Consider the following 24,889-nt stretch of genomic DNA (forward strand, 5'->3'; position numbering starts at 1 on the left):
TCATTCTTTTAAGTGTTGAGATAAAAAGAAATATAATAGCTGAGCTTACATTGAGTTCTGTGTAAAAAAACTATTTTAAATTATATCAAAACTTTTAGCAGTCTAACAATCTTTCAACCTACAAAGGATGCATTTTACTGCAGTGCCAGAAAATGTATATAAACCACATAATATAATTTCATCTCATATTTAAAAGGTTCAAATGCTAGGACTTTTAAAAGGTGTTTCAAAAAATATAGTTTCCATCTTTAAAGAGGAAAGGCTTAACAGACAAAAGAAATTCTGCTATTTTGCTAATAATCATCCAACTAGCTACTTTCTGTTCTGAGGAATTGTCTTCTGTGGCTAGCATGTTTACATCCATTCAATTCTAGATGCAGATTATGGCAATTAGATATTTATCCTCCTTAATGTACACTGTTTTTATTTATGTTGAACTTGAATCCATTATTAGAAACAAAGCTGCATACATCTAACCCGAACCAATTGCTGGAGATGCACACAGACTACTGCTTGTTTACTTTGGGTAGACTGATCTTATGGCATGCATTAAAAATGTTGTACTTGTCACTGACTAATACAACAAATTGAAACCTTGGAACAATCTTATTTACTATTCAAGTGCTCCATATTTGAGTCTTGCATCAGAATTTTCACTTAACCCTTTTGTTAAATAACTGAATCTTGCAGCAAGGCACAGCTACGCTGCAATTTGAAGCTAAATACAAGAAAATTTTGTTTGTTACAAGTAGTTTTCAATCTAAAAGATACATCAAGGTTGAATTACCTTACTATATGCTTTTAGCCCCTCAGTATGCAGTATATAAACCAGTTGAATATTTCAATTGGTTTATTCTATTCACACAGCAAGGGTTATTGTTGAAAGAAAAAAACCCCAAACTTTCCCTCATCTGTATTCCATAAATAAAATGCTAGCTGCTGTTTTTACTTACAGTTTCCAGAATTTTTCTCTTCTAAAATATTTTAGCTCTTAATATTAAAGTTTTATTAGTTATTCTGTCAGAAAATTCAAACCTTTACTAAGTGACATGAGCAGTTACAGTTGGTTTAAGTGTGCTTGGGTACCCCTGATTCCATCAGGAAAAAAACAAAAGAATATATGGCATATGTTAACATCTAATGACTGAAAACATACCCACTAAAATAGTCCCCCAGACTTAAAGGAAATCACTACTTAATTCCACAAACATTTGTTTCAGCTCAGGAATTGCACTAGAAACTTTTAAGTAGTTTTGTGCTTCAGCAGGGGCTGCAGCGGGTGCGAGGAGCCATAAGATGCTGCACAGCACCATCTGCTGGCTCGCACACCGGGATTCGGGACAGAGAACATTCCTGGGGGATGGATGAGAGCTCCAAAAGATGCCCTGCCACTCACCTCAGCTCCACGGGGCCCGAGAATTCTGCACGGATTCACGGCACAAACTGAAAGAGAGCGAGAGAGACACGGACAAGGAGTCAGATGGGTATGCAAGGACATCTGAAAATCATAAAATCATACACAGATGAAATCTGAGCAGATTTCTTGAAGAAAAAAAAAAAAAAAAAAAAAGATTGTTGAATTTCCTTTGTCCCAGTCCAGGAAAGTGCTCATTTTAAACTACTCAATGGGCATTATTTTCTTCTTCAACCTAGATACCTTCTCTTAAGGGAGGAAATTTAGATGATTGTTGGATGCATGAAGAATTTTTTTCTTAAGCGAGTATGTCATAACAGCTTCTATCCTAGATTAATCCTTACTTAATAAATGTTAAATAAAGAAACAGTTATTTTATTTTGGGTTATAATGAATAAAGACATTAAAAATTTATAACAGCACCTGATGTAGAGTGTATGTAGGCTATAGATATATACTCTGACAAAAAGTGATATTTGGAATGTTATCATTACAACTGTGAAATATAAAATGGCCTTAGGAATACTTTCTGAGAAATGACTGGTGAGCAAGTTTATTGTTTTAAATTTCTGTTGGTACTTAAAAGGAAACTACCACCAATCTCACTTTAACTGCAGTTGTTTGTTATCACAATACAAAAAAATAACTTTTCCCCCCAAAATGGGATCATCCAGGCCTGTGAAATGGTAGCTTTTTAAATGCAGTTTACCTATGAGCAGTGGCCATAGATTTAAAATTTAAAGACGAAGTGTGCAGCCTTAGCAGAGCTGTTTGTGCAAGCAGCACCCTCTCACTGGAGGGTACAGGCACTAAGGCTGTGTCTGACAGTCCTTCCCTGGTGACACCATTTAAACCATGGGGGCAGAGTTCTATAGATGGGAAACCCAGATTCTGCTCACACCTCTGCTGCTCCCTGTAAATTCATTTGTTTACTCGGTGCCTGTTTCATGAGGTGCAGGGGCCTCAGCTGGTACATGTGCATTCCAAACCTGTCACACGTCCCGTACCCACCGTGGGGTCCTGGCCGTGGCGGGCTCTGTGACAGCTGATGACAAACAGCTGCCCTGCTCGGGGAGCAGGCGCTGCACTCTGGGCACCACCAGCAAGCACCAGGTAAGCAGTGCTAGCAGAACTCATGGTTCAGGACAATAGGACAGGCTGCTTTGGAAATCCTATTTCTGAGCTGTCTGAGCCCAGCGTGGTCAGAACTCAGTTTAATGCCTGGTGAAAGAAGCAGACTCTTACCAATTTCAGCAAAAGCCAGCTCACATCTTCAGGGCAAAAATCCTGAAGAAGAATCCTTCTATTTCTTCCCCCCAAAAACTCACAGTCAGATGCCTTTGTTACATCTACAAGTAACTCCAATTATTGTACACCTTACTCTATATTTAAGCTAGTGCAACATTTGAGGTTGAAAAAATAAGTTCAGAGCAGTCTGCTTTCCCAACAGTAAAGCAGGAATCAAACCAGCTTGCCTTCCTCCTGCAGCCAGCACAAAACCCTCCTGAGATCTGCAAATCCAAAGCATAGCACCTCATGTGTGTCTATACCACACAAAAAAAGGTATGGAGACAAAAGATTGGCTCTGGTGTACATAGGAAAAGATCAAAGTAAGAGATAAGAAAAAGTTTTGAACAGTCTTATTTGGTAGCAGTACCATTTGCCAGAACCTCAAAAATAAAAAATGCCCTTAGTTTAGAATACTCTCTATTCTACAAGTATTTTTATAAAGTTGTATTTGGTATTGGCAATCCCACAATATGCTTCTATTTCAAATTACATCAGAGAACTGTTGCTATATTTCAGTGATTCAGTAGATGGTTTGCACTAAGCATAATTTTATTTGTCACTGTAGTGATATGTAACCTCTTCAGTGTGAGGACACATGAAAGTTTCTTGGGCTAGTTTTTAGCAAATAGTTGTTCAACACAATCAACAACAATGAAACAAATAAAGATATCCCAACAACAATAATGAAAAAAAATAATTTTTTTAAAAAGTCATCCAAAGTGATATCTCAAGCTGCACTGCACTACCTGCCTGGCACGGCCAAAGATGAGCTCCTGTCAGCATCTTTATCATATTGACATCTAGCACAACCTTTAATTCCTTCATGTCTTTGTAAAGGAATAAGTTATTGTATCACAAAACTACAGAATAATTAATCATTGGTACCGAGAAATTTACAGCTGTTTCAAGCCTTTCTTACAAACATTTGAATTTTATTCTACCAAAATGACAAAATTCTTGCTAATTCCTAGTATTACAGATGTTATAAGCTATGCAAAACACACTGGATTAAAGCTGTAAGTAGGCACTCCTGCACACATACCATCTTGCAAATATATTAAATATCCATGTGCCAAGAATCCAGTAACCCAGATGAAACCTCTAGGATCACAGATAGCAGTACAGAGCTGGGCATTTTCTCCTGAGTTTAATAAAGGCATTATGTTGTAGAGATATAGACTTCATTTTTAATCAATTTAAAATAGAACATAAAATGAAAAAAAAAAATAAAATTACCTCAACACCTGAAAACAACATGACAGCTGTCTTATAAATAATTAACCAGAAAAGACATTCATTTTCACAAATTTCAAGGGAATTAAGATTAGCCACTTGTTTTATAGTCCCTGTGGGACAGAAAACATTTCTTCCACATTTGTGTCAAGTGCCCCCAACAAACAGCACTTAAAAAAAAAAATCTGTTGCAGCCAAAACAAATCCTGTAACAAACTGCATTTTAATTAAATACTATGCAGACTAAATCAGTAAGAAATCCCAGTTATTTAACAGCTTCACTGAGAACTGATACATGTGTTATGAAAGGGAATAAAACCTCTGCAAGGTATCACTTTTAAGGAACTGAATATTATTTAATTGCATGGAAATGAGATACATATGCTTTGAACTAATGTGGAAGTACTTATCCATAACATGGTATTTATCAAAGATTAACATCCTCCAATAGAAACATTTTCAAGCTACTGCCCATGGCCACAAGAAACTAAAGTTAAAACTGGAGATGGCAAAAACAATTCAAAACTCTGATTCAAGCATATTACTGTGCAAGAATGATTACCCAGGGACTACTGAATATTTGAATCCAGTACATCCTGATTTAGAATGATTGTGAATCATCACTTGCTTATGGACAACTACAAATGTAAATGTCTATGACAAATAAATACAAACAGATCTTTGCTGTTTCAAAGTAGTGACATGCAATTTTTCCACTAACACAGTACTATAAATACTAACTTCTGCAACCAATTAAAGAATTTGCAAGAACAACCTCAAGTAATAACATATATTGTGCCTGTAGCTTTGAAAGTTTTGAGAATGTACAAATTTAGCATATGAAAATGAAGACAATCATTATAAATGCAAAGTTAGAGCCAGTACACAGTGCTGTTATTTGATAAAATGGTGTAGAAAAAGAAAATCTAGAATAAAAAGCCCAGAAGTAGTTCCAGCACAGTGGGTTTTACAGCACTGAGCTCAGTTTCCAAAGCACTCAGTGCTGGTGACACAAGTCAGAGGTAGGATGGATTTGCTTTACCTTGAGCACAGAATCACAGAATGCTTTGGGTCAGTTACCCAGTCCCAAAGGCTGGGGACAGGGACACCTTCCACCAGACGGGTCTCACTCAACAGAACCCTAACCTTGATTTGCACTGTATCACTGCTGTATTTTACTTTATTATTAATACTGTGACCTCTGTTGCTAGCCTGGTTATTCCTATTCTGTGCCCTTGAGTTTGCAGACACCTTGCCTGTCTGCAGAAGGAGCTGCCATTACAGGCTGCAGACCCAGCAAATTTGCCACAAAAGGATCCTGAAAGGATCAAGCCTCGGGATTCAGTACATTCCTAGCTCCTTAAAAACCCTAAACAGAGAAAAAATCCATGTCCACTCCCAACCCCACACACTCACAAAACCGAACACCCTCAAACTGAAAAATAAAATGACACCCTCCAAAACAGAAAATAAATTTACACAGAGAGCTAGAGAAATTGTCCCAAATTTCTATCAGCATATATTACAGATTGAAAAAACTGGCAAGCAAAGTAACAAGGGTGGTACTGGGAGCCTTACTTAATGGTGTGCATCTAACTGTTAGAAAATCCTATTTTTCAATATCCTAGCCTAGTATATTGATTTTTTGTATAACCACTGCCACAGTTCTGTAAAGGTTATATATGAGCACTTGTTTAAGCATGTTAGCAGCCTGACAAAATCTATGCAAACAATCATAAACAGGCATAAACAACAATATCTTATTAGGCATTCTAATGACATTTTTAGGATAAATGTATTATAATGTTTAGCCATTTGATGGAATGGTATCCTAAAGCAGTCATTCCTTGCCTGTTTTAAGCTTTCACCAAATTTAAGATCATTACTACCAGAGCTCTGAGAACACTATTTCATAAAAATGAGAGACTTAACAGTTCCATTTGAGTTAGTGCCTCCAATGACATCCAGCAGGTGCCTTTTCAAAATATTTTCTTAAAAGAAAATTCTGAGAGTGTTATCAGAAAAAGGCATTGATACAAACACAGGAAGAATAGTATGGTTTAAAATCTTTTTATATTTTTAGATTAGCACACAAAATTAATTTTAGTACTAATAGTTCTCATATATTGAGTATATTCACCTATGAAGGCATAAGTGCGCTACTGTGTGAATTAACACAAAAAAATCCCCTCTTGTGATTGGGTATTTAAATCTGACCTGCATGAGAACATAAGAAAGAAGAAGGTAGTTCCTTGCAAGCAATAGCAATGGACACTAGCAAATAATACACATCTCAAGGAATTTGTAAAAATGTTAAAAAAAAAAAAACACAAAAAAGAAAGAAAGGAAAAAACTGAAATTTTTGGAAAATGTTTTGGGTTTTTTGATGCTAACATCTATGCTGTTGCATTTTCCTGAACAGATTTAAGTCACAGTACCCAAACAGTACACGAGAGTTAACGACAGAAAGCAAATTTATAACTTTTTTCTCTGAACATGTTTCACCTCTTCTTTGAGGGCTGGCCTGTTTAAACCCAAATTCTCTCCCTGGCTTTAATTAATGAAGGAGAATATCATCAAATACACCCCTACAACATGTTGGAGTCTGTTGGTGCTACCTTCACCTCAAAAGCACACTTGTAGAGAACATTCTTGGATGCCCACAAAAGACTACTTTCCCTCCTGTTAAGGATGTGCATAACCAAGGGACAAGAAAAGAAGCCTTCAGGGGAAAAATGGAGCCAGAAGATGTGTCCTTTGGACTACAAAAGGCCATATGTTTTAGAGATAGCAAATGAGTCTGATTCAGATTCAAAGCTTTCCAGACTATGTGTCAGCAGATGCAGAAACCTCAAAGACACAAAATACCCTCTTTGTCAAACTGCACATCCAAGTCCTAAATTGCAGTCAGTGATGGCCACAAGGAGATGATTCAGAGACAGACTTATGCCATCTCCCCAAAATTATTTTACAGGTTACATGAATAGAGATATCAACAGAAATCTATGGACAAACCATAATTCCAATTTAAGCCTTTACCAGGCTCCTTTATTAGAGATGCTTTTCCCACCATAGACACTTAGTAGATCCTAGTGACTGATGCAATATTTACTTAAATCAGACTAATTTTCTATAGGTCTAAATGATAAATCTAAGTGGTATTTCACATGACCAAGTAGAAATACAACTTGGGTATTCTCCAGTTTTCAGATGATGCCAAATTGCTTGTGGATGGAAGAACTTTATATTCAAAGGGATCTCATCAAGCCAGAAAAATGGAACAACAGAATGCTCACAGAAAATAACCCCTTTTGGAATATCAGTTTCATGCAGTAATTCAGGTTAAGGCCAATTTAGTAGGTAGCAGTTCTGCAGAAAATCTTGCAGGCCTTAGAAGACACAGGTTTTTAATAATTAGAACAGACACTTAGAGAGATTATGTTATCTCCAGCTTCTGAGATTTACTGAATTTAGACAGATAAATCATTAGGAACCCTGTCCAACTGGGAAGTCACTCTTGCTCAGAGCAGGAGGTTGGGCTAGGTGAACTTTCTCAGAAATAACCTGATGGTACCAGCACAGGATTTGAGACAGTAAACTACTTTCTGACAATATCAATGAGCAATTTACACCAAAACTGCAGCTTGTTTGTGAACAAACAGTTGTGAACATACAAGAGGAGAAGGAAAGAATGAAAATATGTTGTCCAGCCTTTTTCCACGAGAGCATTCACATCTGACAGCATTGTTTATACCAGATTTTCTAATCTAGCCAGCCAGTTTCTGTGCTGCTCGTGTGCTTTTCCCACAGTAACCGGTGTTTCTACTTCAGGTAAATGAAATGTGTTTCCAAACCAAACCAAGCAGATTCTGAAGGAACAAAACTAATAAATCCTCCTTTCCTGTAGAGTTTTGCCCCAAGGGGGATAGCTCATGTGGCTTCCCTGGCTTCTAATAAAGGCCAGGGTTACATTATACTCGTCCCTCTCAGGAGAGTAAGAACTTTCTCTTCTAACCGTGGCTTATTTTCCTAGGGCTCACAGAACTAAATATCTTTCAGATTTCCAGCTCTCCACCACATTTATTCTGGAATGACAAAATCAAAAAGTTTTTAGCAATAGATACACAGACACCCCCATACTGTCAAACACAACCTCTCTAAGTCACTTCTGTGTGACCACCCTGGAAAACACTGCAGAGCCATGAACTTGGAAGTTCTGGATGCATTCTCAGAGTTCTGTATCCATTCTGAGCAATTTTAAATCCAAAGTAGCAGCTGCTATTGGTCAATATATGTTCATCTAGATGTCTACAAAACTAAATTGACCTCCAAGGTTGGCTTGCCATAATATTCTCATCATGAAGCAGAAAAAAGTCTTATTTTACAGAGAAAAAATAGGTCCTTCCTATGCAACTGTTAGGTTTTAGGAAACTTCAAGAAAATGATCTTTTGATTTACTAAGCTGGTCCAGAAACTGAAGAAATGGAATTATTCACTATAGTCTTTTTCTTGATGGTATTTCAATTTCAAAATTAAACATCAATCCCACTTTTCTTCCCCTCCTTGAATTCTTACACATTGCTACACTTTTCCCAATTTAATAACAGTGTATTTCATAGATTAAAAGCTAAATGTCTGTTGCCAAAGTGCTCCTCTTTTTCATCTGGAATACCTCACAAATATAAATATTGAATTATAGCTAGATGATCATCATCATATCCTGGGGTCTGATCTTTACCTAAGCATAACTGTGACACAGGTTCCATGAAAGGTAGAACTCAGTAATGACATTAGCATTAGGCACTTAGGTACTGCCAAGGCAGTAATGTGAATTAATCCAGTTTGGAACCTCCTTCATGAAGAATCTTAAAAATAATTACTGAATTTTAATATCCTCAATTAATTCATTGAATCTGGTTCCAAAATTGAAGGAACTACTTAGAAAAAAGCTTTTAAAAATCTGAGCTAAAAAAAACTAATAAGAATAAAGTTTAAACATTTTTGAAAATCAGGATCAAAGATTCACAGAATCAGCTTAACATTATTGTGGTCTGATATGCACACAAACACTGTCTTCACACATGGTTTTGTTGTTTGAGGAACTTCTTTCTGTTTGACTGTTCAACTAATACACTGCTGCAGGTATTACATTTTGGTTTACATTTAAAATGGTGTTGCCATAATGTGTATCCCCAGAAGAGTGGACCTGAGTCATCTTAGTTATTAAAAATACTACAAATTAATTACATTATTTACTGCTTTGCTTACTTCTTAGGAAGTTTTCTTCACTTACAGAGCATCTTCCCAGTGTTTTCACAAATACTCCCAAATCTGTAAAAAACCCTAAATTTAAAATAACTCAAAAAGAATATAGATAGAAATTCTTAGTTCTCAGATCTCATTTTTATCACAACTGTTTGTACATATCTATCCAATCAAGCAAAATATCATGCTTCATATCAGGCTAGTCTCAGATTAAGAAAATTGCTAAAGGCTTATGAAATTAACCAGGTAAGAAAAAAATATTTTAAAAACCCCACACAGATAGTTCAAGTTACTGTGGAGGTACAGGATTTGACTCGTCCCTCTGGGAGGGTGGAAAATTTGACTGTTCATGGTGTTTAACTGCACCATCCACTTCCAGAGATCTTGGGTAAGAGGAGGGTGGGGTCCAAGAACCATAAGTCTGAATTCTCCTGGTGAAAACCCATCTTTCTCAATCCAGAGCAGAAAACACCATGTAGCCAGTCCAGGCCATTATTATAAGAAAATCAATATTCTTCACCAGCAGAAAACTCAAGACACATTTATAAGGCAACCATATTCCTGAGGTCAACCTTCTCCCCCACCACCAGCATAGGTATCAAGGCAAGAACTGGGCAGCTTCAAGAACCTTCAGAATTTATATGCACCTTTCCATGTCTAAGAGTAACATAGCAGAAGCTCCACATGAAAGGAATCCCTTATCAAAAAGGGAACATCAAGCAATGGACAAAGGCCAGTTCTACCCAAAGAGTGAATAAAGTGTCCTGACTAAACAGAAGTGAAAGAGAAGGAACCTGGAAGGAACATGCTTTTTAAGATGTTATATTTTTTTCAATAAAGTTGTCATAAGCCAATGAATTCTTTAATTTCTACATCTTCAACACTTTCTTCCATCAGTTAATGCTCAGTATGTTGGATTGCACACACCAGTAGTAGTGAACACAGTGATGCCAAGGGTTGTGCTCACTGGTTTGTAGCTCCAGTGAACAGGTAGTGCTGCAGTTCTAATTTTATGTGTTCTTCAAAGGCAGTCACAAAATGAATATCAAAGCACATAAGTAATCCACATTGGGAAATCTGTCAGAAATTGTTGGGAAAATAAAGTGAATCAATAGTATGTCAAGGGATTCAAATAAAAAAAAATACTGAATATTCATTTTCTTGGTTTCAGAGGAGCAGGGATTTAGTAGAAGTGGAGCAGTTGTAGGATTTTTGACTTTCTTGAAAACATTCAAATAATTTTTGCAATGTGCTTTGAATTCAAAATGTAATTACAGCCTCTAAAATTACACTTTGCATCTTCATGTTGTATCCTGATATGTATTCAGCATCATTAGGAGAAGGAATCTGAATGACATAGCAACTTTTAAGTATATCGTTGCAAGAAAAAAACTATAATAACAAGTATTCAAACTTTCTCCTTACCATGCAGAAATAGACTGAAAGAAGCCATACATTTGAAAGTACTGCTACAAATGTTGCTAAGTAGAAGAAAATATAAAAAAATACCTGGGTTCATTTCAGTGCTTTAATGAGATTTACAGCATATCAAATATTTTTTTTTTAATGTGGTTTACATTCCATGAAATCTGATATGCTCACACAAGCAACTCTTAATGGAGGGCTGTGTCTGTGCAGTTTGCTACTTAGGCTGCAAACTTCCTTCATCCATTTGCCAAACAGCTGTAAATACAGTTTTACACTGACTGATTATGCAATTTCAACATTGAAATAAATAGAAGCCCACTTCTATTTTTTTATCACTGTTTTTTGTAAGAAAAAGATCAGGTCCCTTCAACCTATCCATAGTATAAAAGAAATTTTGAAATAGGTCCCACAGAGTGAACTGGGGCAGGAAGAGGGGACAGTGCAATGCCAGAGCAATTTCCCTAGTGCTTATTTATTTTTGCATTTATGGAAATACTCTTATGGAAAGATTATTCCACTATGATCTAATTGCCAGCCAGCACACTTTTCAAGATCATTCTACTTAGAAAACTGAAAGTCTGAGCCATTCAGGATAAGATTAATCATGTATCACCTGGGAAACCTTTGCAACTTTAGCAGCAAACACTGATCTGCCAATTTAATTTGCCCTCTTATTTTAAGAAACTCAGCTTTCATGATCTTAGGTTTCCTGAAGTGAATACAAGGAGGAAAACCCATGAAGTTGTAAGACTTGTGAAGAAGCCAGTAGAATTGGTAAAACAATGATGCTCAAACTATCTGAATGCAGCAACCTTTATATGAGCTTTACAAGAGATCATATGAAAACCAGAATGTACTGAAGCAAATGAAATTCTAAAACAAAATAATTACTTAATTACAGATCCGTTTGATACAGACAAGCAAAAAAGAATACTCCTGTAAAAATGTCAAATTAACATCTATGGAAACTGCAGTCTAATGTTTCACAATTCTTCCAACACTCACATACCTCATTAAACAGAAACAGTCTTTGTGACCAGCTTCTAAGCAAACTTAACTCTGTATTAGCAGTGTAAAGCTCATAATAAATAAAAAGTGGAAAGCTGGTTTTTGATTTTTTGGGGTTTTTTTTCCTTGGGGGTGAGGATTTTTGTGCAGCTTCATCTTAGTAGAAAAGATATAACTTCAAGACCTATAGAGTCATAGATGGATCATGTAATAAATAAAACTGTACTAATCTAATCTTGCCTTTTATTTCACTACACTTACTATGAAGACACGCAATGCATGTAAACAAAACTTTTCTCTTTGACAAAAAAATAATTCCAGGAGAACACATATCACTAAAAATCAAAGGAACTTTAAAAAGTATATCAAGAATAACATTTAGAGTGATTTATTGGATGTGAACCTAAAGTAGGAACTACTCAATTCTTAATAACACCAACAAGGTATACTCATTGCCAAATCAAAGCATTCAAGATCCACAATGTAGTTCTAAGTGAGATAGGTGGTCATGTTAAATACCTTATGCATTAAATATTACTTGACAATATCATTAAAACTATATCTAGACTATATTAAGCATTACAGCTGTTTCAAAATTCTGCCTAAAACAAGGAAGTTACAGCAGTTGTAACATTGCCTCTTTTTGCTTGAATCATTCAAACACAGGGCTGACTTGGTGCCAATAATCCTGGTGCATAATATCTATTTGTTAATACTGCAAATAATAACAGCTCTGCCTTGTAGAAGTTTCCTATGCATGAAAATAGAAGTTTCTAGTCCTGAAAATAATTTTTAAGAACAACAAGCAAACAAAAGTACAGTTCATGTTCATTCTGCTTCCCAATATCCAGTACTAAAAATGAAGTTTGATCTCTTAGATCCACATTCCCAGAAATTTTGGCCAGGGCTTTGTGCACAAGCGCAGTGTGACAGTAAGTGCCCCAGCAGCTGGCAAGAGTGAAGCAGTTCCTGTGGTTCAGCCAGAGGAGCAGCAGTGCCACAGTAACACACAACAGGTCTGCCAACTGCAGAAACCTGGCAGACCTCCCAGATGGCATCTCACTGCATGAGTTATAACTGATGGAAACGTTTACCAAAAAAGACTTGCAAACAAAATCATCATGTTTCATGCAGATCCACCTTAGTTCCAAATCCAGAAAGTAAATTGGCGTGTACATGTGATTAATTCCAGCAAAGACCGCTGAATTTGAACTACTTACCATGCAAACATAAACATAAATACAATTCTAACAAGTCACAATGACTACTTCAGTGAAATGGATCACAGTGTGAAAATTGTTATTGACTTAAACATGAAATCTATCTCCTCCAAAACACAATGCCCAGGCAACTTCATGTGAAATCCTGAACCAAAACAAGATCCTTATTTAACAGTCACATAATTGTTACCATTCAAGCAAAAGCAACACATCCATAACGAAACCCTGGTACCTCTAAATAGCTGTCATTTGAACTTTGTCCCTGAAGATGATCTCCCCTGTGAAGAAAGGCTGAGAGAGTTGTGGTTGCTGAGAGTGCAGGATAGAAGGCTCCAGGGAAACCTTAGAGCACCTTGCAGTACCTGAAGGGGACTTAGAGAACAGGGACATTTTAGAAGGGTGTATAGGGATGAGATACAAGGGCTATATGGCTTCAAATTGAATAAAAGTTCAATCTAGATTACCTATAAGGAAAAAAAATTTCCTACTGAGGGTGGTGAGGCACTGGCAAAAGTTGCCCAGACAAGTTGTGGCTGCTTTATCCCTATAAGTGTTCAAGGCAAGGCTGGGTAGGGTTTTGGGCTTGGAACTAAGGGTTCTTAAAGAACCACTCCAACCCAAACCATACTATGATTCTATAAGTTTAATTTTAAAGAAAGAATGTTTCTAAAAGAACCAAAAAGAGTTCTCTCGAAAAGAAAAAAAAATGAACCCACTTGAGAAACTACAGGAACGCTAGAAAAGAGGCATATTTAGTATTGTCTTCCCAAATCTTCTATAAACAAATAAATCTAATTTTTTTGAGGCTCAGTAAGAAATGGTGAACTAAATGCTAGACTAAAGAAAGAATGAGGCAGGGAAGCAGCAGTAATCTTTCTCTCCCCAAAACAGATTTGCTCTGGTTTTGTAATATGGCTTTAGAGTTGTCAGCCACCAACCTCCACAGCTCCTGCTAAAGGCAATAGAAGCTATAAATACTGAGACTTCCAAGAAACCAGATCCTTATGCACATCATGCTGGTTGACCTTGGAGGGCATTTTGCCTCAAGAGACACAACTGAGACTAAATTCATCTGCATTTCCATTTTGTGTTCAGTTGTAGATAGTAAATCTGGCTGCAGCTCTGTGTAACAATTCACCCCTGCCATCCTGTTCAACCAACGAATGTTACCCTTTCCCTGAGGTCACACCCAGCCGTCACCACAGCCTACAACAAAAATAGTGCTTGCATCAGTCTCTCACTTCTTCTTTTTATTTTTTTTTTCAATGTCATATTTCACACAGGTCTAACGAGGTTGAGGAGATTATGAGCAAAAAAGAAACAAAAAAAGGCAAAAAAATAATCTTTATACAACTTTCTGCTGTAACTAATCTGTAAGAAACTCAACCAATTTTTACAGTTCTTTCCATAATGATAGTTTGAACTGTCATCCAAGTAACTTAGTCTTCAACAAGACATATCAAAAAGAAAAAAAGCCTGTAGACTGTCAATAAATTGTGTATAAAGCTGGCTGCACACTTTATGTCAAAACTCTTCTAAAAACAGAAAATCATCTGGAGGAGTTTGAGGTTGTCTAAACAGATCAAGTTTTAATATAGGGTTATCTCCCTTAATGTGTGTTTGGCCTGAGGGGGAAGCACCAAGAGCAAGTTCTCAATTTTTATAGTTTCTAAAAACAATATAATTTGCAAATGCATCTTAAGTAGTAGCTACTTTATACTACTACCACTTCATTAGGAACACTTAAAAAGGTATTTAAAAATTCATATTCATGTGCAATGTAATTGCCATTTAAGTCAGGAATTTACTTTTAATAAACACATTCTTGAGCTGGTAACAGTAAAAGCATCATTCAAACATCATTTCCTGTACTAAATTTTTACCCATATTAACAGACTTAGAAAAGCATCAACCACAAACATGTTGGTGATGGAAATTTCCTAACGCAAGCAGTCTTTATAGATTTCTGCTATTTCAGTGCAGGTCTCCAAGGACCATTTGAATCCATATTAATTTCCTTTCTGGCAGTTATGCGGCCATGTATGAACTGCACTATTTCACTTTTAATCTGTCAGTAATTTAGTAATGTGTAAACTAATTATGCACAGATATTAATGTAATCAGTTTGGGGAGCTATAAAATCAATGCATTTTTACAGACTGTGTTAAAGAGAATTGCATTATTATAGTCATAGGCCTGCTCCTGATAGTGTCATGGAATTAAAATAATTGAGATCCCTGCATCAATACACATTCCCAGAACCCATCCAACAATACAAGAGTATAATTTTCTGTAAAGGACAGATCAAAATTTTTTGGTAACATTAAAATTTAATTTGCCTGAAAATAATATGTGGCTCCCTATTAAGAAATACACATTTGATGACATCTCAGGTTTCCTCTAGTGAACTAGAAATGAACTGGCTAGCAACATTTCATCCATAATTCAACCCAAATACTCGGCTTTGCTCCAATGGAAAATGTACAGGAAAGACTGTAACTACAACTCAGCACTGGGGCACATAAGTTAATCAAGAATCACATTTGCAGCATCATGTAACAAGTCATTAAAATTATCAAGCACCACTGTGTATTCAGGCATACAAGAAGAACACTATCACCATACAGAAGCCAAGGTGTGCTGCCACAGACCTCACTCTGCTCTCACATACCCAGCTGCACCTCATAACACAGAGCATTATGCCCCTTCCTCATCTCCACCTCCCTCATGATCAAAGACCTCTTCACTTTTCCATGCTTTCCTACACGTTATTTCCTCTGGTTTCTGTTATTCAGGTCATCCAAGACACACATTTCACTTGTGAAATTTAATAATGCCTTTCACCAACTGTACTTACCATCACACACACATGCATCGGGCCAAGTAGGACAACAAGAAGGCAGTTCTGAAGTTACCTCAAGAGTTATGACTCCATCTATTCTCTCACATAATGATTTCCAAGGTAAAAGGAACTTAATTATCTCAGAGAAGTATATTATTCCACTCAGATTTATTTGAAAATATCAATGAATTCAAAGCTGTGCCACACTGAGAGCACTACTCACAACATAACTACAGCAGTTGTCTGTGCACTTATAAACATACAATTAAATTATGTGTCAAAGTGTCATGATACAATTAATCCACCCAGATTTGATTAGCTGCCAAAAGGCCTAACCTTTTCCCCTCTCCCTGCCTGCCCCTACCTGGCTTCTGCCTGCACAGCCCTGCAGCCCCTCCTGCCTCTTGCAGCTCACAGGCAGCTCTGGGCTAGGGCAGCAGGGTACACACACTGCAGGCTATGGGACAAATAACATCACTATGCAGAGATAAACACAGCTTGCTTACAAGTAAATCAGTACTTGCTGCTGGTAAAATTAGCATTTTACACATGTGAAATATATTAAGACCTCAAACTTTTCATTATATCAGAATATTAATTTATAGTTATTAATTCTTTTATTCATGTGCATTAAGAGTACCTTTTAAAGATACAGCAATTTGGAATTGCAATGCATAACTATCTGTTCTTGTACCCTATTTTGGAAAGGGAAGTTCATTGAACTAACTTCAACTTCTAACTGGGCTGGCAGTACAAAAGCACCTGAAAAAAACCTTGTGAAAACCTGTCAGCACAGACCCCAAAAGCCCATTTACACAGTAACCCTGCTTTTTCTTTTCTCTTTTAAAAACAAAGACACTTTTTGGCATGGGCATAAACAGCAGGGCACGCCTTGCACAAAGTTTATGTACCAAAATGCATACAAGAAAACCAGCAGTAAGCCAGCTATATTCACCTGGTGCTTGACAAACTTCAACGTGTGCTGCTTCCCAGGGAGTCCCTGCACTGAGTCACACCTGCTGCAGGGGATGATGGGCTGCAGGGGATGGGCTGAAGGGGATGGTGGGCTCCAGGGGATGGGGGGCTGCAGGGGATGATGGGCTCCAGGGGATGGTGGGCTGCAGGGGATGGTGGGCTCCAGGGGATGGTTGGCTCCAGGGGATGGGGGGCTGCAGAGGATGGTGGGCTCCAGGGGATGGGCTCCAGGGGATGGTGGGCTCCAGGGGATGGTGGGCTCCAGGGGATGATGGGCTCCAGGGGATGGTGGGTTGCAGGGGATGATGGGCTCCAGGGGATGGTTGGCTCCAGGGGATGGGGGGCTGCAGGGGATGATGGGCTCCAGGGGATGATGGGCTCCAGGGGATGGGGGGCTGCAGAGGATGGTGGGCTCCAGGGGATGGGCTCCAGGGGATGGTGGGCTCCAGGGGATGGTGGGCTCCAGGGGATGATGGGCTCCAGGGGATGATGGGCTCCAGGGGATGATGGGCTCCAGGGGATGCTGGGCTGCAGGGGATGCTGGGCTCCAGGGGATGCTGGGCTGCAGAGGATGGTTGGCTCCAGGGCATGGTGGGCTCCAGGGGATGAGGGGCTCCAGGGCATCCCCAGCGCTCCCCACGAGCCCTGCTGAGGCCTGGTCCCCAGTGCCCACATGGACAGGCTGCCCAGAGGAACAAAGCACAAAAAGCACAAAGCATCACATTCCCAAGGCTTTCCCCAGCCTCCAGCTGTGCCCTGGGCCTCCAGCTGTGCCCCAGCCCGCTGGCTCCGTGCCCTGCCGTGAGCACAGCGCCCAGCCCAGGGCCTCATGGCCACCCCGGAACACAGAGGGGTCAGCTCACCACCACAGCAGTGCCTCAGCCTTGGCAGGGCCAGCAGAGAGCCCCACATCTGTGCCAGGACATTCAGGCTGGCTCTGTTTGTCTGTAATTTACTGTGGGCCCTGGGGAAAGACAAAAGTGTTTGGGGCCTGTGAGGGAAGTCCATGAAAAGGAGAGTTGGGGTGTTTGGGGTCAGTGCCACCAGTGTGTGGGGACACAGGTGCCAGGGCAGTGCCAGCCCCAAAGGACACCCCACAGCAGGACTGTCAGCCAGGGAAGGGCCTCCCAGGCCGGCAGGGGATGGAGGGACAAGGATGAGGGGTCTGTGGATCACAGGGGGTCCCCACCGGGATCTTTACACCCCCAAGGGCAGCAATGTTGCTGGGTGGGAAAGCAGCAGGGAGAGATTCTACAAAGCCCTGGTGGGCAGAGGGGAGATTTGCTTTCAACCTCTTTAATCTTTTTGTATCATTAAAGAATTACATGCTCAAGTTTATTTTTCTTGGATGCTAATACAAGCTGGCTTTGGATCTGGAGCACTTGTGTGCTCATCTTCAAGGAAATAGAGAGCAGTGCAGGCTGCAGCCTCTCAGCACTTTGTTATACCAACTACTGACACACATGGGAACAGTTGTAACATCAAATGCTACAATTTGTGGGGATATAATGAATAAATACTCATTTAAGGATCAGTCTAGGTGAGACCTAAACCATAAGGCATGTCATATTCATAGTACCTATTGCATATAGATTCAATTAATATCCAATTATGTTTCAATGTTAAAAAAAAGAAGCCTTATAAAGCAGATATTCCTCACTGAAACAATTCTTTCAGCTCTCACCTAAATTTCAGTTTTGTAGCAGACAATTTTGTTGTAATTGAAAAAACTGAAATTAAATGAAAACAGAAAGCTTTGGTTAAGTCTCGTACTGGAAAACTTCATTTGCAAAAGGTTCAGTGGAATGTAACAAAGATAGAAACTATCATGGCATGCAGAAACATGCAAGCTGAGAAAAAAAGAGTTTCTAGTTCAGACTAACATTTGTACCTGCCTTCATGCCAGGTTAGGCTGTCTTACACATACACATGAGCAAATGGATGAAAGCAAATATTTTAAGTCAGTATTAAAAGGACAAACTTCAACTCCCTGCCCCCCTTTGAATTTAGAGCACTGTGTCAAAATTCTATACTGTCAAAACGTGTTACCCACTACCTTTTATTTACATAGATGGGAAAATCTTTAACAAACTAGCACACATACTTTAAAATTATTTCTCAAAATTATTCTGACAAGTAAATTCTCCCTCGTGCACCAGGTACTAGCTCTTAAAATATGCTGAGTGGTCGGAACTAGTGTAGTTTAAACATACTTTTGTTTATAGTGCTTGCAGAGCAATGCTTGTACAGACAAGCTAATTAGGCTGGGATTTTGTCCCTTTATTTTTATAATTCCAGTTTTAGGAGCAGAGCATTTGATTTATTACATGAAGGTATTTTTATAGCCTCAAGTACTACTGCTCTTTAGGACATAGGGAACATCACAGCCCATTTAATTTACACAGGAGATGTTAGTACTATTTAATGGCATGTAAACATTTTATAAGGTAAGCTCAAATAACAGGAGATTTTTTTTTTAATATACTTCAGCAAAAAGGTTCACAAATAGATTTTCATTCTACTTTATTGGACCAATCTCTGTTATTGCATCAGAAGTGAATCGAGTTTTAAAAGGTGTTAAGAGTTTTCAATATATTTTGTGACACTGAACAGAATCACAAAGTATACATAAAACAACCAATGCATGAATTAATTCCAGAACTGGTGTAACTGCACACCCTCAAATCATATGTAATTGTCTGTGACTTCAAGCAATAATTGCAATGGACTTTAGATAATATTTTGATTCTATTTCTTTTCAAACATCACAATTTTACACAATTCTAGATAAAAACATTTCAAAGATACTTTATCATCATTATTATATCATTAGTTCTTCATAATAGGATCTTTAAGAAGTGACAATATCTTTTTTTAGGCAATTGATAAAATTAAAAACTACAGTAGTCTAAAACAAAAGTGCCCAAAAAAATTTTTCTTCCTAGAAATATTCCCACACATATTTTTACACCATGATTACTTCAATAACACTGTTAGTCATTCTTTTAATCTAAATTAAATCATATGCTAGCATTTAATAAATATTAAGATATTCTCTTTTTTTCATTTTTTGCATCATAAAAAGACAATATATAGATCAGAATCATTGTCTGTTTTTAAAAGGAAGTTTGGGGGGTGGGGGAGTTAAGTTTTACAGGGAAAATGATGAAGTGGATTGTGGCAGTACTCAGTAAAACAAAATCTAGGAAACCTAGATATCACTTCATTGTCAAAATATTTTCATTTTGAGGAAGAAAGGTAAGACAGTAGCATATAACTTAGACTTTACTGGTGTGATGGTATTTTCTTGTCTTCTATGTACTGTATGGGTAAATAAGAGGAGAACTGCAGCCTATTTTCTGGTGTCTATTATGAAAATCATGGAAAATCTGTAAATCCCTTACATAGCTAAACATAAATTGAATAACTATTAAAAAAGGATTTTTCCCCAGTCCCATATTGCATTTTTTTGTAAAGCAGAAGAGAGAAATTATTTCTTGGAAGACTAAGGAAAAGGCCTGAAAGTTCTGGTTCTTTCATAAATGCCATGTGCTCCCCCATGGGAATGGTGTGTTTTCAGTTGTTGTGCTGTAACACAACTAAACACTCTGACTATGGGAAAACATTCAATAAAGAAAAATATTACTATATCACTCTACACAAGGAAAAATGAAATAATTGTGTCAACACCAGTTTGGATTAAACAACATGCCTAAAAACTCACTGAAGTGAAAGTGCTGAAAATGCAAGTGCTGAATATTAACTTTATGAGGCGCTTAACTGCACTGGATCCTAATGAATTATCTCGTTCTAGTGATGCTTTGACACATTCCAAATGAGAACCATAAGGAGTTAACTTATAGTCCTTAGTGACTTTCAATATGTTCAGTGACAATATAAGATCCCATTCATTTCCCAAGGCATAGCCATTTTCAATACCATTTCGTCATAAAATATATGAGCATGTCTCCACCTAAAAAGGTTTCTATTAGGAAAAAATACTGGTACAACTTCTGTGCACAACAGTCATCTCATTTGTCAAGTGATTCATTATAAAAATCACACAGAAATGTACCTCTTCTGCTCTTGGATTCTTCTCAGCAATTAATATGTAATCTCATTTTAAGTTTCTTCCACCTGTAAGATTTGTATGTCAAGGATACAAAGACTGTCAAAGCAGAACTTTTCTAGCTGTTCCTAGCTGTTTTCACTGAATAATCAATGCCTATATATGACAATTTAAAGAGAAAGTACTGCATAGTTTTAATCTCTACTCATACTCTGTGCACTTCTCTTGATAAGTGAGGAATAACTTGGTTTTTCCTTGGAATTCTTTAAAAAAAATATGATTTGAAATTTACAATAGTATCCAACTCTTAGATTTTATAGTATGGACTATTTTTATGTTGGTATAAGCTGTGCTTTCCTGTTCACCTTTACAAATTCATAACCAAACCATATCCTCCCATCTGCCAGCATGTGTGATCTTGCTGAAATACAACTTGTTCTATCATACAAAAATTCCCAATCATGCACTCAGAAAATTGTTGCAAAGATGGTCTGAAGGTCTACATTTGGCAGAAGTCCCACATTTAAATGTCTTGGGTGCTTTTTGGCATGGAATCAGCACCCAAGACATTCATAATATGTCTGAATGGCCCAACAGGTTCAGCAGCAGAACCTGGTGGTGGTGGGAGGCTGGGAGCAGCCCCAGCCTGTGCAGGATGTAGCACAGGGATCAGTCCCTCCTGGGAAGGCACTGGGGACGTGTGACACTCACCCCATCCCCTGGCGGGGCAGCTCCTCCTCAGCTCTGCTTCAGCCACTCAAAGATGAGGAGCAGACTCTGCCTTCCTTGACACAAAGGTCTGCTCCAGGTGAATGGCACCAGAGGCCTTGTTCTGGTATCCTTGATCACAGAGTCATTGCTCATCCTGTAAATAATCCTGCTGAAATCAAAACTAAGAGGTTTTCAATGAGATTTAAGGGAGACTATTCTCATGTTTAAGTGCTTCATTGGATAAATGCCTTCATTTTCCTTTAGGACCCTATCCAATATCCATGCATTCAGTGGAAGAGACTTCTATTGTATTCAGTGAGATCAGCTTTTATTATTGTATGGTCTTTATCCAGATTATGTCCTCAGTGTGCAAAACTAGCTGCCTTTTTATATATATACACATATACAATAAGAGGATTTTTACAGTTGGACATAAAGATGAATGTCTCTTCTGCCAAAATTTTATTGCAAGTCTGGAACTCTATCTTACTTACTCCTTTATAAGGTTTTGAAACTATATGAATCTGGATAAAGACCAAAAAAACCACAAAGATTGCTCAGACACGATAAACAAAATTTTGGATCTCAGACATGATTTTAGGTAATTATACCTTCTGGAGAGATTTGAAATTAAGATATTTATTAATCTTAATTTTTCTGGTTTGACATTATTATTCAAATTCATAATTGTTCTAGAATCATTAAAAGTTGGAAGCTGTCCCAAATTGTTGCTGAAGTAATTAAGTAACTTTGCTTGGTAACTTAGGTGTCCCAAACAGAACAATCATTGTTATTCTAAAATGAGGTAACTATACATGTTCTGCTCCAAAATAGTTATTTAAAAGCCTGGAAACCTACAAATATAAATGTTGTTCACTAAGTATTTACATCATAAATGCCATTTTTCATTCATTAATCTCAAAGCAGAGAAAATAATCAGGTATATTCCATTTTTCAAGTGGCAACTTCAGATAAAGTTCCCAAAAGTCTAACCACAAATCAGTGGGAAAAAAATAGGACTAAAACCTGAATCTCAAGACTCTTTTTCTAAGGCAGCAACACTGCTTCCTCTAGTTTTGTGTACATATATATGTGCACGTGGGATGCGTGTTTGGGAAGGAAAACACCTCAAAATAGCCAGTGGCTGTGCCACAGCAGTGGCTGGAGCTTGCTGGTGCTCTTGTTTTGATAAAGTCTGTGCTGCACAGACACATTGCCAAAGGCTTGTAGTGTAAAACACATTTCATTACCAGTAGTTATGAGAGCATATCAGTTTATGGGGATGATTGTGCAGGTGGTGGTGAGTGTTATAAATATTTACGCTACTGCAAAGGAAAACTCCCTCCTGAAGGTGTTGGAAAGAGGGTCTCTGTTTTAAAGAGATGTTGAAATCCTTCCCCACCTTTTTTACCTGACTTTAAATCATTAAACAGACTTTCAGTGTCTATACACCTTCTGGGATTTTTAACAGCAGCAAAAATTGAGCTTTTGGTGTTTCCAAAGCATTCCTTGAAAGAAGTCTATGTTAACCCAATGGAAATGACTGATCATCTTATTTCTATCATCCTGTGACAAATCATTACTGGCATGAGATGTAAAAAATACAAGTAATAGTTGAAAAATAATTGTAAAGAAAATTGTTTCCATGGAACGATGCTACTCCCTGATGCTTATTCACATAACTACTGGTGTTCACACAAGAGACTTTAACTTGGATCTTAAATCTTCCTGAATTGAGCCCAGGTTCCTTTGATGGAACTTCATACTTTAAACCTTTTGAGCTTTTAGAATTGCACAGCCAAACTGAGTCCAATGTTTTCAGGGTAAGCTGTAACATGTAAATTTTCATAAAGATGCAGATAATATTTGGGCATATTTTAAAATGATTGGGTTTTTTAACCAATGCAGAATCACACTCCTGAGTGAAGTTTACATTGTGCTTCAGTGGATTTTAAATGGCAGCATGAGGTCCACTTAGACACTTTTATTATTTTCTAGTTTATTCTCAAACCCTGCAACAGCAGTGTAGGGAAATGTTGTAACTGAACTCGACATGACAAAAAAAATCAGGAAATGTTTGCAATTTTGGTTCACTATAACTCATTTTAAGAACACAAATTCCCTTTCTTTGTACACATAAATGTCATGTGAAGGGCACATAAAAGTTTAGTCAAAAGGGGCCTATTAAAAGCAACAGTGACATTAAGCATGAGCAATGAATAAAATGTATAATTTCAGAATCATAAAAACACATGGTTTCATTAGAGTGGCGTGTGGTGGTTCTCTCCCATGTCTCAGAAGAGTTGGTATTGATCTGACTATGAAGCTGTGACAATAAAACTATACTCTATTGACTGCAGCTGCAGGGTCTCCAAATATTATTTATTGAGGCAAGCAGAACAGCAAAGCAAAAGCACTGCCCCAGTAATAAGTGGTAATTGCTGGGAAGTGAAGCATTGCACTCCCTATTGACCCTTGCATCCTGAAATTTCGATGGATTATATTTAACTCCATTAGGATTGGCATTATCAAATTACATAAACCACATTACAGAACAACCAGCCTCAGTTTAGATCATTGATTTTCGATTATACTGATCTTCCATATGATTCAGAAGTATCTTCTATTACCAGTGATATGATATCAGTGTTGATCTGTAGGGGTGGAAGTGCTTTTTATTACAATGAGATGAATAGCACTGAGGGAAAAAAGTAACTATTCTTCTAGCACATTGGCAGACGGAATTATTCCTGTAAATAAAAGTATTTGTAGATTGAAAATTGGGTAATTCAAAATTTACATACATTTCTAAAAGCTCTGACACTTCCTCATTTTTGTGTTTAAGACATGAAACCATTTCTGGTAATTTCTCACCCTGAATAGATCAACGCATTATCAGTGATGATGCCAAGTGTCTGCTATCAGATACACATTGCCTTTCTAAGATAAAATAAAACTGAATGGAATATCTGCCTGCCTAAACAGCTACCTCTGAGTTGTTCATCATTCTGAATGTCAGAAATTATCTAAATTTGTTACAGTCTCTCATACCCTCTCCATCCTCTATCCAAGTGTATTACCATGGAGCTGAACAATATACAGAGCTCTAAGGCTCAGGCAATTCTGATGGATCCCTTACAAGCCTAATTCAAAAATCCAATTTGTTACAGCACCTTGCTAAAGTTTTTAAAAAGCCATGAATTTTGCTTCAGGGATTGCTGGTTCATTCACTGGCACTGGGCTGGGGTGATGTCCATTGCACACACTAATTTTGTTCTCAACCTTAGAGTGAGTATCACACATTTTGTTAAAGTAATTGTTTCACATTCAGGGGTTTTTTCAAAGACACTAGATTTTTATTTGTGTGTTTAAAATGTCCATTTCTAGGACTAGAAGAACCAGTTCAAAGTCTGAAAGGAAAGGAAATGTCTGAA

The 24,889-nt window shown here is 37.7% G+C and overlaps 1 long non-coding RNA gene across 1 annotated transcript in view; it reads right to left on the reverse strand.

The window, feature by feature from the left end:
• Positions 1-1,359: 1,359 nt before the first annotated feature.
• Positions 1,360-24,889, reverse strand: part of LOC143695120 (uncharacterized) — a 75,565-nt gene continuing 52,035 nt past the window's right edge. Inside the window, exon 3 of the long non-coding RNA XR_013184058.1 lies at positions 1,360-1,443. This is a non-coding gene — a long non-coding RNA (uncharacterized LOC143695120). The remainder of the gene's footprint in view (positions 1,444-24,889) is intronic.

This window comes from Agelaius phoeniceus, chromosome 12, assembly GCF_051311805.1.
Source record: "Agelaius phoeniceus isolate bAgePho1 chromosome 12, bAgePho1.hap1, whole genome shotgun sequence".
NCBI lineage: Eukaryota > Metazoa > Chordata > Aves > Passeriformes > Icteridae > Agelaius > Agelaius phoeniceus.